General features: G+C 37.5%; 1 long non-coding RNA gene across 1 annotated transcript; it reads left to right on the forward strand.

Annotated features, from left to right (window-relative positions):
- Window positions 1–10,872: 10,872 nt before the first annotated feature.
- On the forward strand, window positions 10,873–11,324 carry LOC113293593. Its single transcript, XR_003332386.1, has 2 exons — window positions 10,873–10,945; window positions 11,073–11,324. It is a non-coding gene; the product is annotated as an uncharacterized LOC113293593 (long non-coding RNA).
- Window positions 11,325–12,310: the final 986 nt, after the last annotated feature.

Below are 12,310 nucleotides of genomic sequence, written 5' to 3' on the forward strand. Positions count from 1 at the left end.
ATTTGGCATATTTGTCACCCAAATATGGAATATTACTCTACTGCTGCAGGTAAGTCAACAAAATTCGGGGAAACATACTCTGGATGTGACATCAAAAGATCCACCTGGTCGGAGCCAATCTGAGATCACGACAACTAAAGCAGTTTCTCCGGTATCTATTTTATTTTTACATGCATTTTAAATCTCAATTTGTTTTGAAGTTTTCGCTTGAAGATGTTCATATGCCATATATTTCCGCAGGGTAGAAGGTGCAACCTTTTTGACGAGCTGTCTAAGGCAGACGTCCTTGCTAGAGGTAGAGCTTTTCTGTTAACAGGAAAACAACAATTACATGGAAAGGATGGGTTGGAGGTTGATTGCCACAAAATCCTGATTGATGAAGTAATAAAACCGAATTTCTGTCTACCCATACGATTTGCTGGTATGGAAACATTAGGGCAAACTTTTGGAAAAGCAATTCCTTGGCCAAAGTATGGTGTTCAGTTTACCGAGCCTGCTAAGAAGGTTAGTTGCTTGGCTTGTTTGATTTGTAAGTCGAATATACATAAACCAGTTTATCAATTACATGAATCACCGATCCAAGTGTAAATTAGAGAACCTAGAAAAATAGAAACATGTGTAACTTTCAAAAGTAACTAATAACTCTTTTAATCTTATGCAGAACCCTACCAGTAATTCACAACCAACTACTTCTCTGCGGAAGTCTCCTTCACGTAGCAACCCTTCTGATGGATCTAAGAAACAGTCTCCTAATCTTATGCAGAACTATACCAGTAATTCCCAACCAAATCCTTAAATATCTCTAGAGAAGTCGTGCACATCTACGGCAGAACATCTGGATAAGACATCTAATGGAGTATGTTTTTTTTGATTTTTTTTTCTTCGTAAATCTATATTGATAATTCTAGCATCTTCTTTTTATATGATGTTCATATGCCGTATCTCCGCAGAAAGCAAAATACGACTTTTGGAATGGATCTAGGGGAAACGTCGTTGCTGGAGGCAGTATTTTACCTATGGTGCCTAACCAGAAAATACATGGACAAGATCTTCCTAGTAACTGTTATGTTGTCAATATTCAGGAGGTTATAGTTCCATCGTTCGTGTTAACCGAACCAAGTGGTGAGTTTAAGTTATTAGGGGAAGCTAAAGATGGTTTTTTGGCATGGCCGAAAGATAACTATTCCATCTCTGATGACAAGGTTAGTTTCTTAGCTCTTTTGCTTTCTTAATCAAGTATATAAATAGTTTTGCATAAATCGTGTATTCAGTTTGATTAAAGAATAAGTATGAGATAGAAATATATTAACACCTAAATGGAACATGAATGCCAGTGTAAATTTGAAAATTGATATTTGGTTACGGATTTTATTATGGGCGTCAGCTGTGAAAAATGCCGCGGCCTTCAGTGAAGTTGGCTTTATTACATTGTTGTAAAAATGACTTTTGTCCGTATCTTGTTGAGAATTCACATGACAGACGAATTCGCGTTGGATTTAGAATATATATATATATAATACATTTAATCTCTTGCTGCAGGAAACTCCACAGCATGGAAAACCTCATGGGCAACCAGAACCAGTTTTAGATTCTGAAAAGAAATTGGACAGTGAAAAACTAAATGAGGAGAACCTAGCAGTCAATCCACATTCTGGGAGTCATGCAGCCTCTGAAAAGATTTTTCAGAAGACTAAAAAGGCGCAGGGAAGGTTATATGTACCAACTGTGCAGAAGGCATTGCAACTTTCAGCTGCGCACCATAGGAAGACAAGGTTTGGCACGTCGAGAATGTCACAACCTGATCTATTGCATGCAGAGACAGCACCATCAAAAAAGTTGAAGAAAAACTGATGATTTTTAGATAAATGCTCATCTAACAAGTTCTTTGATTTTTTTAAACAGGGTTTTTGATGTGTGAACTTTTAGTTTACGTATTTTTTATGTACTGCACTAGATGCATGCTTTTTACGTTGATAGATAGGTTGACATTTATGTGATGAATGATTCACGCTGAATTTTTATGTTTTCTGGAAATGATGAACATGAAAATGGATGGGTTTAGTTTATTTATCTTTAGTAGTTTACTATATGATTGATTACCAATCCAGATGAACCATGGGATGTTATTATGAAGGAAAAATATTTTCATGTTGTTAATCCTTTAACTGATATTGTGAACAAACAAGGGTCTTGGATTTGGCAAGGCATATGCACAGGTTTGAATATAATTAAAAGACACTACATATGGGAGATATGTGATGGTACTTCTATGCAAATTTGGAAAGATACTTGGATTCCAAATATGCACAGACCTCTAGATAGTCATTTTAGCTCTTTTAATATGAAAATTGTGAATCAACTCATTGACCAAGACTCTAAGTCTTGGAATTCTGATATTTTGAATGCTTTCTTTGATGAAGATACTATTAAAAGGATTACTGACATAAGAATTCCTATTGCAGGTAAAGATAAGCTGAGATGGGAGCCTTCCAGCAATGGAATGTTTACTATAAAATCTGCTTACAATGTCATCTTGAATGAAAACTTAGCTACTAAGCCAACTAAGAACAACTTAGACATCTGCTGGAAATCCTTTTGGAGATATAAGCTACCTCCCAGAATTCAGTATTTTATATGGAAATTCCTACATGGTTGCATTACTACTAAACATAGACTTGCTAGGTTCACTAAACATAAAGATAGTAGATGTGTTATTTGTAGTGGTAACCCTAAAACTATTCAACATCTGTTCTTTGATTGTCATCATGTCAGACATATATGGGATTCAGTAGACTCTATATTATCTACTATCCTCCAGGGTCTAGACTTACAAAATTGGATAAGTGGTTTCTTTCTAAAGGCAAACAATGGTATGCCCAAGGATTGTAGTCTGTACGAGAGTGCCAGTTTCATTTTTTGGCTAACCTGGAAGGCTAGATGTGATACAGTTTTTGAAAACAAGCCATTTAACAGTAACATTGTTATAAACAATATTGTCAGGCAAATTGAGGACTGGAAAAGGGCTAAAAGTATGCAAACTAGTAGCAACAGTGCTTTGAGAATAATTGATAAGAACTGGAAGGCTCATATAGATGATATATACAAATTGAATTTTGATGCTTCCTATATTGATAAAACTGTATTATCAGGATGGGGACTGATTTGTAGAGATTCTGCAGGAAACATCCATGGATTGCGAGGAGGTGCATCTCTAGCCATTGATCCAGAGCAAGCTGAAGCGCATTCTCTCCTAGAAGCAGTACAATGGGCTCACAGTAAGGGATGGAGAAAAATTCACTTGGAAGGAGATTGTCAGAATGTTATAGCAGCTGTAAATGGGAAGGCTACAACAGTTAAATGGACAACATATAATTTAATCCATGATGCATTAGTTATATTAAGTTATTTTGATTCTTGGGTTTGCACTTATGCCCATAGGGATGCAAATCATATTGCAGACTCTATAGCAAAGTATGCAAGAACTCAAACAATTTGCTTTTGTTGGTTTAATAATCTATCTGTATGGATCAATCTTCTGATTCAACAGGATAAAAACAATATGTAAGCTTGATTATCAATATATTTATTCTTTCCTATTACAAAAAAATTGTATGATTAGAAGAATACGTTTCCTACATAGGTGCCACTAATAATTCATACGTTTCCTCCCTAAACCAAGAATAATACATGATACAACCCAGGTTAAAAAATTTAAGGAAAATATTATTCGAAACATGAAAGTAATTTTTTTCTATGGCCTTTTCTCGAGTTGGTTAGAGATAGGAAACTAAATTTCGAAAATTTTGGGAAACAATTTTATCATAACTGTCTACGATATATTATCCCATAAAATAAAGGAAACTAACCATATTAGTCACAAATCAAAAATTTGGAAATAAAAAAAAAAAGAAAAACACCAAAAATCTTTTGTTTGGCGTGCGTTGAAAATGAATTTTACTGGGCGGGATGATTTCAAAAGGAAAATAAATTCCCGCCTGATGGTTTGGTTAAACTCCAAAAAGAAAAAGAAAGATGAGTTCGATCTACTTTTTCAGTTTTTATTACTCGATTCATTCTCTATTTGAAATCATAATTCTGCTACTATCACTAATCTTTACAAGGAACCTACCTCTTCAGACTCGATCTTTGTTGTTGGTATTATTTATACAACCGAATATTAAATTGATGTTAGATTTTTTATTCGATCTCATGGAATCAGATGTTAGATCTTATAGGTTTACTAGTTAAAGCATGATTAAGGTTTTTATTCTATTACTTCTTATATGTTTACTAGTTAAAGCATGATTAGGGTTTTTATTCTATTTTTACTATATCTAATATTTACAAGGAACCTACCTTTTCAGACTCGATCTTTGTTGTTGGTATTATTTATACAACCCATTATCGAATGAATATTAAACTGATGTTAGATTTTTTGTTCGATCTCATAGAATCAGATGTTAGATCTTATAGGTTTACTAGTTAAAGCATGACTAGGGTTTTTATTCGGTTGTATCAAAGAACAAGTTAATGACGATGAGAGGTGATTTTATTTTGTTACAACAATACTGTTTTAGGCTTAAGTTACATGCATGAACTATTATAAGATTTAGGTAAGGATCTTTCTTTCATGTTACTTATTTAGGCTTTACTAGTTAGTTAGGTTTTACAAAACTTAACGATGCTAATTGTTTTCTCGAGTTTTTGTTATTGTTTGGGTTTATTTAGATATAACTCTACTTTGATGTACGATGTTGTGTCAATCATATATATATATATATATATATATATATATATATATATATATATATAAGGCTTCTCAAGATTTAATCATTTGAGTCTCTGTTACTTGGCGAGCCTGTAACCTCTGCATTTTAAGTTGCCACTTTTAATGATACCATGTTGCTAGTTGGCCAATTTGACTATCATCTTCAAACTAAAAATGGATAATCATTATGTGGTGCTTTAGTACTCTTGGCTTTTGTAACAAAAAGTTATATAAGACCGTTTAACCGGTACCTTTCGCTTTGTGGATAACACAATATTCATGAGGATATTTTGTGTGTTGCAGTGATGTTTTAGACTCAAGTTACATGCATCAATGAGTTCATGTTTGTTTTATTTTCATATAATAGAAAAGAGGTGTAATACGTGTAGCCTATCCTGTTAGGTTTAGCTAATATTTTCCAAAATAATCTCAAATTCCTAACTGAGATGCACGTACCTATACATCTTTTGTCATGGCAGAAGATGATTACAACGTGTCCCCAGAGGAGGACCAATGGGATGATGAGGTGGATTCTGATGGTGGCCATAGAACTGAATTCAGTAGTTACCTAGGCTATTTGGCCCCTGATATGGTTGGCATAAAACATTTATGTTGGAAGGAAGTCCCTGCAATAACAAAACAAAATATGTGGGAGGAAATTCTGGTATGCATATGCGGTTATCAATTCATCGTTTTTGTTGTCGAACTGTGAGTCTGTGATGAACATAAATTAGTTGTTATTGCAGTTTCATTATGAGGTGCCCCATGAATATAAGCAAGCGGTCATGAAGCGTCTAGATGTTCAGCTGCGGAACTTCAGAAGGAAATTATACAATAATCATGTAAAACCCTTCCTGGAAAGACCGGACAAACTAAAAACTTTCCCCAGAAAGTACGAAACAGTAATGGACCAAGAAGACTGGGACGAATACCTTAAGTATGTACTAGAATCGCCTATATTTAAGGTATGGAATACATATTGCTTTTTCTAATTTGTGTTTCGTTCATATTGTCTATCCCAGCATACTAATGAAATTATTTTTATTTTCTCTGCAAGAAAAATTCGGAGAAGGGAACAGAGGCAATATCACAATCCAAGTTCCCACATCGGACAAGACGAGGAGGATACTCGAGATTAAAACTAAAATTAGTAAGTTTGTTGTCTTAAACCAGTTACATGATCTTAAACCATATGTCTAAAATATGATATCAACTATATGAATCACGGATGCTAGGTTATATTTTGGAGAACCTTGTATATTTGTTACCTATTCAATTCATCAGTGTCTTCGCATTCATGATCTAAGAAGCAGTCTCCTAATCTTATGCAGAACTCTACCAGTAATTCCCAACCAAATCCTTAAATATCTCTAGAGAAGTCGTGCACATCTATGACAGAATCTATGGCTAAGACATCTAATGGAGTATTTTTTTATTATTTTTTTCTTCGTAAATCTATATTGCTAATCCTAGCATCTTTTTTTTATATGATGTTCATATGTCGTATCTCCGTAGAAAGCAAAATACGACTTTTGGAATGGATCTAGGGGAAACGTCGTTGCTAGAGGCAGTATTTTACCTATGGTGCCTAACCAGAAAATACATGGACAAGATCTTCCTAGTAACTGTTATGCTGTCAATATTCAGGAGGTTATAGTTCCATCGTTCGTGTTAGCCGAAAAAAAAGTGGTGAGTTTAAGTTATTAGGGGAAGCTAAAGATGGTTTTGTGGCATGGCCGAAAGATAAATATTCCATCTCTGATGACAAGGTTAGTTTCTTAGCTCTTTTTCTTTGTTAATCAAGTATATAAATAGTTTTGCATAAATAGTGTATTCAGTTTGATTAAAGAATAAGTACGAGATAGAAATATATTAACACCTAAATGGAACATGAATGCCAGTGTAAATTTGAAAATTGATATTTGGTTACGGATTTTATTATGGGCGTCAGCTGTGAAAAATGCCGCGGCCTTCAGTAAAGTTGGCTTTATTACATTGTTGGAAAAATGACTATTATCTGTCTCTTGTTGAGAATTCATATGACAGACGAATTCACCTTGGATTTAGAATATATATATAATACATTTAATCTCATGCTGCAGGAAACTCCACAACATGGAAAACCTCATAAGCAACCAGAACCAGTTTTAGATTTTGAGAAGAAATTGGATAGTGATAAACTGAATGAGGAGCACCTAGCAGTCAAACCACATCAGGGAGTCATGCATGCAGCCTCTGAAAAGCTTTCTCAGAAGACTAAAAAGGCGCAAAGAAGGTTATATGCACCAACCGTGCAGAAGGCATGCCAACTTTCAGATGGGAAACAGCGGAAGACAAGGTTTGGCGCGTCGAGAATGTCACAACCTGATCCATTGCATGCAGAGACACCACCATCTAAAAAGTTGAAGAAAAACTGATGATTTTTGGATAAATGCTCTTTAATTTTTTTTTGCAAACTGTTAGACCAAAGCTCAACATTTTTTACTGTGTTATTAATAATAATATGAATTTTGGCATATATGAATTTCAGATTTAACCACAATTTATAAAGTATATAAGAGAATTTGGATAGTGCCAGGTGGATGGTTTAGATGCGCCATATCTGAACGGCTTAGAGGCGTCACACGTGTAATATACACGCTTCGAGATTAATTGGCGTAGATAAACATAACATAAACACATTAAGCAGATATAAATTGGCGTGGCTAAATATCATATAAAGCCACGCTATATGGCGTGTCTATAGGTTCTCCGATGAACGGCTCCCAACGTTACATGTGGACGGTCAACGTTACATTTGAACGGTCAATATTGCATCATCTTAAACGAGATCCAATGGTACCTAATACAGCCACGTGGATGAAGGTAATTGTAAATTGGCGTGTCAAAATATCACATATAGCCATGCTATATGGCGTGTCTATAGGTTCTTCAATGAACGGCTCACAACGTTACATGTGGACGGCGTAGGATGCATATAATTTAACGGTCAATATTGCATCATCTAAAATGAGATCCAACGATTCCTAATACGGACACGTGGATCAAGGTAATTGTAAATTGGCGTGGCTAAATATCACATATAACCACGCTCTTTGGGGCGTGTCTATAGGAAATTAGTGAACAGCTCACAACGTTACATGTGGACGGTGAAGGATGCATATAATTGAACGGTCAATATTGCATCATCTTAAATGAGATCCAACGATTCCTAATACGGCCACGTGGATCAAGGTAATTGTAAATTGGTGTGGATAAATAGCACATATAACCACGCTATATGGGGCGTGTCTATAGGATATCCAATTAACGGCTCACAACATTACATGTGGGTGGTGAAGGATGCATATAATTTAACAGTCAATATTGCATCATCTTAAATGAGATCCAACGATTCGACTTAAATTGCGTGTTTATGGGTAACCAATAGCCACACCATTTTTTTTTGCGTGTCCATAGCGTAATCAATAGCCATGCCAAAAAACAATTGCGTGTCCATAGGATAACCTATAGCCACGCCAAAAAAAACTTTTGTGTCTATAGGTAACCAACAACCACACCATTTTTGTTTTTGCGTGTCTATAGGATAACCAATAGCCACGCCAAAATACAATTGGGTGTCCATAGAATAACCAATGGCCACGCCAAAAACAACTTGTGTGTCTATAGAGAGACAATGGCCACGCCAAAAAGAAACTTGTGTGTCTATAGGGTATCAATGGACACACTAAAACAATAAATTGAGTGTCTATAGGGTATCGGTACTTAAGTTTTTGGGACACTCTATGGCAACGCCTATGGGTTTTGGCGTGTCTATTTCATGCAACAATAGACACGCAAGGTAGGTGTGGCTATAGAATAACATTAAGACACTCCATCATACCTAAAACCACGCGAGCAGAAACCACGCCAAGTCCGAACCAAAATGGTGTGTCTAAAACCCTATGGACACGCCAATTTGGCGTGGCTAAAGGGTCATTTTGTACTAGTGCGACCTAGATCCAGTTTCAGATGGCCAATAAGGTGTCGTCGCGTTCACCGTCGACCCAGCTCCACCCTTGGTCGATCGACTTGCTCATGGCAAGCCAAGAGCGTATAGAATCGTTCACCAAAAGTAGGGTGAACGCGCTGCTTTGGAACCCTAATTGGTGTTTGCGGCAGTATGTTACCACCGCAAATCGATCACGACCATCCATCTTCGCCAACCGAATCGAGTGGTTTGGATCTAATTTTAGATGGCCCAGGAGATGTTAGCATATTCACCAACGGCTCGTCTTTGCACATGGCCAATCGGCCTGTCCGAATCAGCGCCCAGCGCTTTGATTCGACTAGCCAAAACAGGGTTGGCCGGGAAGCCCCTAAACCCTAAAAATTAAATCAACGGCAATATGCAACTGTCGCAAATCATCTCCACCGTCAAACTTCGCAAGACGAGTTGACCGGCCTAGATTTGATTTCAGGTGACCAACAAGATGTCGTTGTGATCACCATCCACTCTTCTTTCATGAGGGACAATCGGGCAAGCAACAACTAGCTCATAGGGATCCCAAACGATCGCCCAAAGGTAACTAGTTGTGCTGCTTGCATGTAATTCAACATCAGTCATTAACTGCCGCAAACCGCCTCAGCCACTCAACTTGGCTAGCCGATTTAAGCGGTCCAGATCTAACTTGGATCGACCGTTAGGATTTTAGAATGGCTACCAGTCGCCACTCTCCTATAGGAATTGATTGGCCACTCCTTGGGATGCGTGCGTAGCATCCACCAACTCCCTGAAAAAGGGCGATCGTGCTCCTTTTGAGACGCTCAATCCGTGACTGATTCGATCGAGCTCTAAAACAACGATGCTCCATGCACATCGATTATTTGGAGTTGCTTGTTTAAAAGCGATGCTTTACGTGTATCGAATACATACGATATTTCATGAATATCAGCTTCACAAATAACTTAGTTATTTAACCTAAAACGCTACGTGTTGCTTTCAGCGGCAAGTCCCACGACTTGACCCATTTACTCGAGACATCAAACATGTCACAAACTGGGGGATACTCACTGGGGTATTGGTCTGGAGGTTTACAACGTGCGGCGTGCAACGCGCCCATTACGAGAAAGTGTCAGGAAAGACGGACGATTAACAACAGTGGCAGTAGTGGGTGAAAGTGTGATCAGTTCTCCCTCATAATGGAAACGTGGTGATCACCACTCTTTACACAACCCCATTTCTCCACTGCTGAATCAACTCCACTTCCTACGAGATCAGGGAGTGTGCTCAATGACTTGTATAAATAGGATTTCAACCTTTTTCAACAGAATACAAGTTTTATCAACACAAGTATCCAGAAAACACCAAAAACTGATAGCTTACGTTCTGCAAGCCAGTTCCACATTCTGATACAAGTCATAAAACATCCACACCTTCATAATTCAACATTCTGATTTCAAACACCTTCTTCGCTTCCCTCCCTAAGATCAACCCTTCTCCTTCACTTTGTGACCGAATTGAATCTGGAACGGCCATTTCTTGATTTAGGCTAGAGTCTTACAAATTGATCTCTAGAACTCAAAAGTACTCATGTACAGTATATTTGTTTAGGGTTTGAATTCGTTTCTCATCAACACACCCAAATTTACCAAAAATAGCAGAATCAGTTTTTGCCCTCAAACATCTTAATTTGGATTCAGACTATTAAACAGAAGTCGACCAACCCATGGTGTCATCTTAAATAAACGTCATAGCAATCTGAATCCAACGTATTTAGTCTGTAGCGCTCTTTGTCGGATGTTACTGGCACTCATTACAACTTCTTTCATTTTACATCCAGGTATCGTCACCCAATGATGGCAATTGATGCCTGTTAATAAAGGCTTTTAGGCTTTGACTGACCCCACTCTCTGCTTATCTAGCCCAAATTACACACTAGAAATTTCCAGATAACACTGATCCGTAGCCTACAATTTAGTCAACTTCTAGACAACACTGGTATACAGAACACAACCGACTCTCTCATACTCTTATCCCTGCAACCAAAGTACACAAAAAGACATGATTTATTTATTTTATGTCCTTCATGTAGTTTACACTAATGTCTATGATGGTTATATATGTAGGCAAGAGCAACTCACATATGCCTCGATTGTGGCTTTATTTACACCTTACAAAAGCCTTTTGACGAGCAGGTAAAACACTCAAAGCTGAAACCATAAATTTTATGTTCCCCTTTTACATGCTACATATAATATAAATGTTGGCATACACATTAGCAGTCACTTTACTGATGAAAGTTTTAATTTGATCATTTTAAAGCCTGATGGTTATGCGTGCCCGCAATGTCTAGCCCCAAAGAAAAGATTTGCAGAATATGACGTCAATACTGGAAAAGCAATTGGTGGTGGTTTGCCACCTATAGGAGTTATCGTGGGTTTGATCGCCGGGATTGCAGGAGTTGGAGCTTTGCTTGTATATGGTCTTCAATAATTTGATGATTTTGATTCTAAGACTCTTATCTAATTATATGTACTGTTATAAAGAAAATATCTATTTTTCTACCGCACCAAATTTTGGTACCTATTGTGCTAAATCTTGCTTTGTCATTCTACAAAAACTAAAAATCTCGAAGCTAAGTTGAAGCACTGGAATTGAGTAACCATGCAGCTACAAATCTTAAGGCAGCTGGAGATGCAGCTACACATGTCGCACTTTACTTTCTGACACGGATCATGTAAACGAAGATCTTCTTCAATTTCTTCAAGATCCTTTAGAGGAAGAAAAACACTCATGAAGGCATGGAGAACCAATGTAACTGCTTGAAGCAAAGATGTAGGAAGTTCAGGATAACATATGGTGCAGCTAATGGTTTCTTCTTCTGTTTTTACATGCACCGTCAGAGACGTAATTCCACCAAATCCTCTGGACCCATATGTAGATGGTGGATTTTCAATAAAGGACAAAACCGTAAAATCTTGAGGCATGTTTTTGACACGGTTTTCGGGCATGCAACGATTCATATTTTACGAAGCCGTGACGAATATGTTTTCGAAAAGCCTCCACTAGCTGAGTGTTCGATCCCTGGCATTTCGGCGTGCCCTCTATGCAGAATAACGTATTTGGGCGGTTCTCCGTAGATTGAGAACTTAACGCCTTCAGGACGTCGGTGATACTCATTGTTCCCTGACTGCAGGAGAGAGACCCACCTCCACATAGAAGAATAGTTGGGCGGCGGACGCCTTCAGGACGTCGGTGACACTCACCGTTCCCTGATTATGTGGAGAGAGTGCATAGATTCAGGCGGTTCTCCGTAGATTGAGAACACTAACGCCTTCAGGTCGTAAACAACATCGTGACTCCCTGACTGTGCACCATTCAGAATGGATATGACGCTTTAACTGGCTAATATCTTTTCATAAATAGATTACTTCTGTCGTGACATTCACTAATGAATTCCCAGAATAATCTATTATTGTTCCTATTCCATGGTCGAATCCACGGCCTGATCCCGTGGAATGGAAATAACAATTGCTCTGATTCTATGATCGAATCCACGG

Source organism: Papaver somniferum, chromosome 7 (genome assembly GCF_003573695.1).
Source record: "Papaver somniferum cultivar HN1 chromosome 7, ASM357369v1, whole genome shotgun sequence".
Lineage (NCBI taxonomy): Eukaryota > Viridiplantae > Streptophyta > Magnoliopsida > Ranunculales > Papaveraceae > Papaver > Papaver somniferum.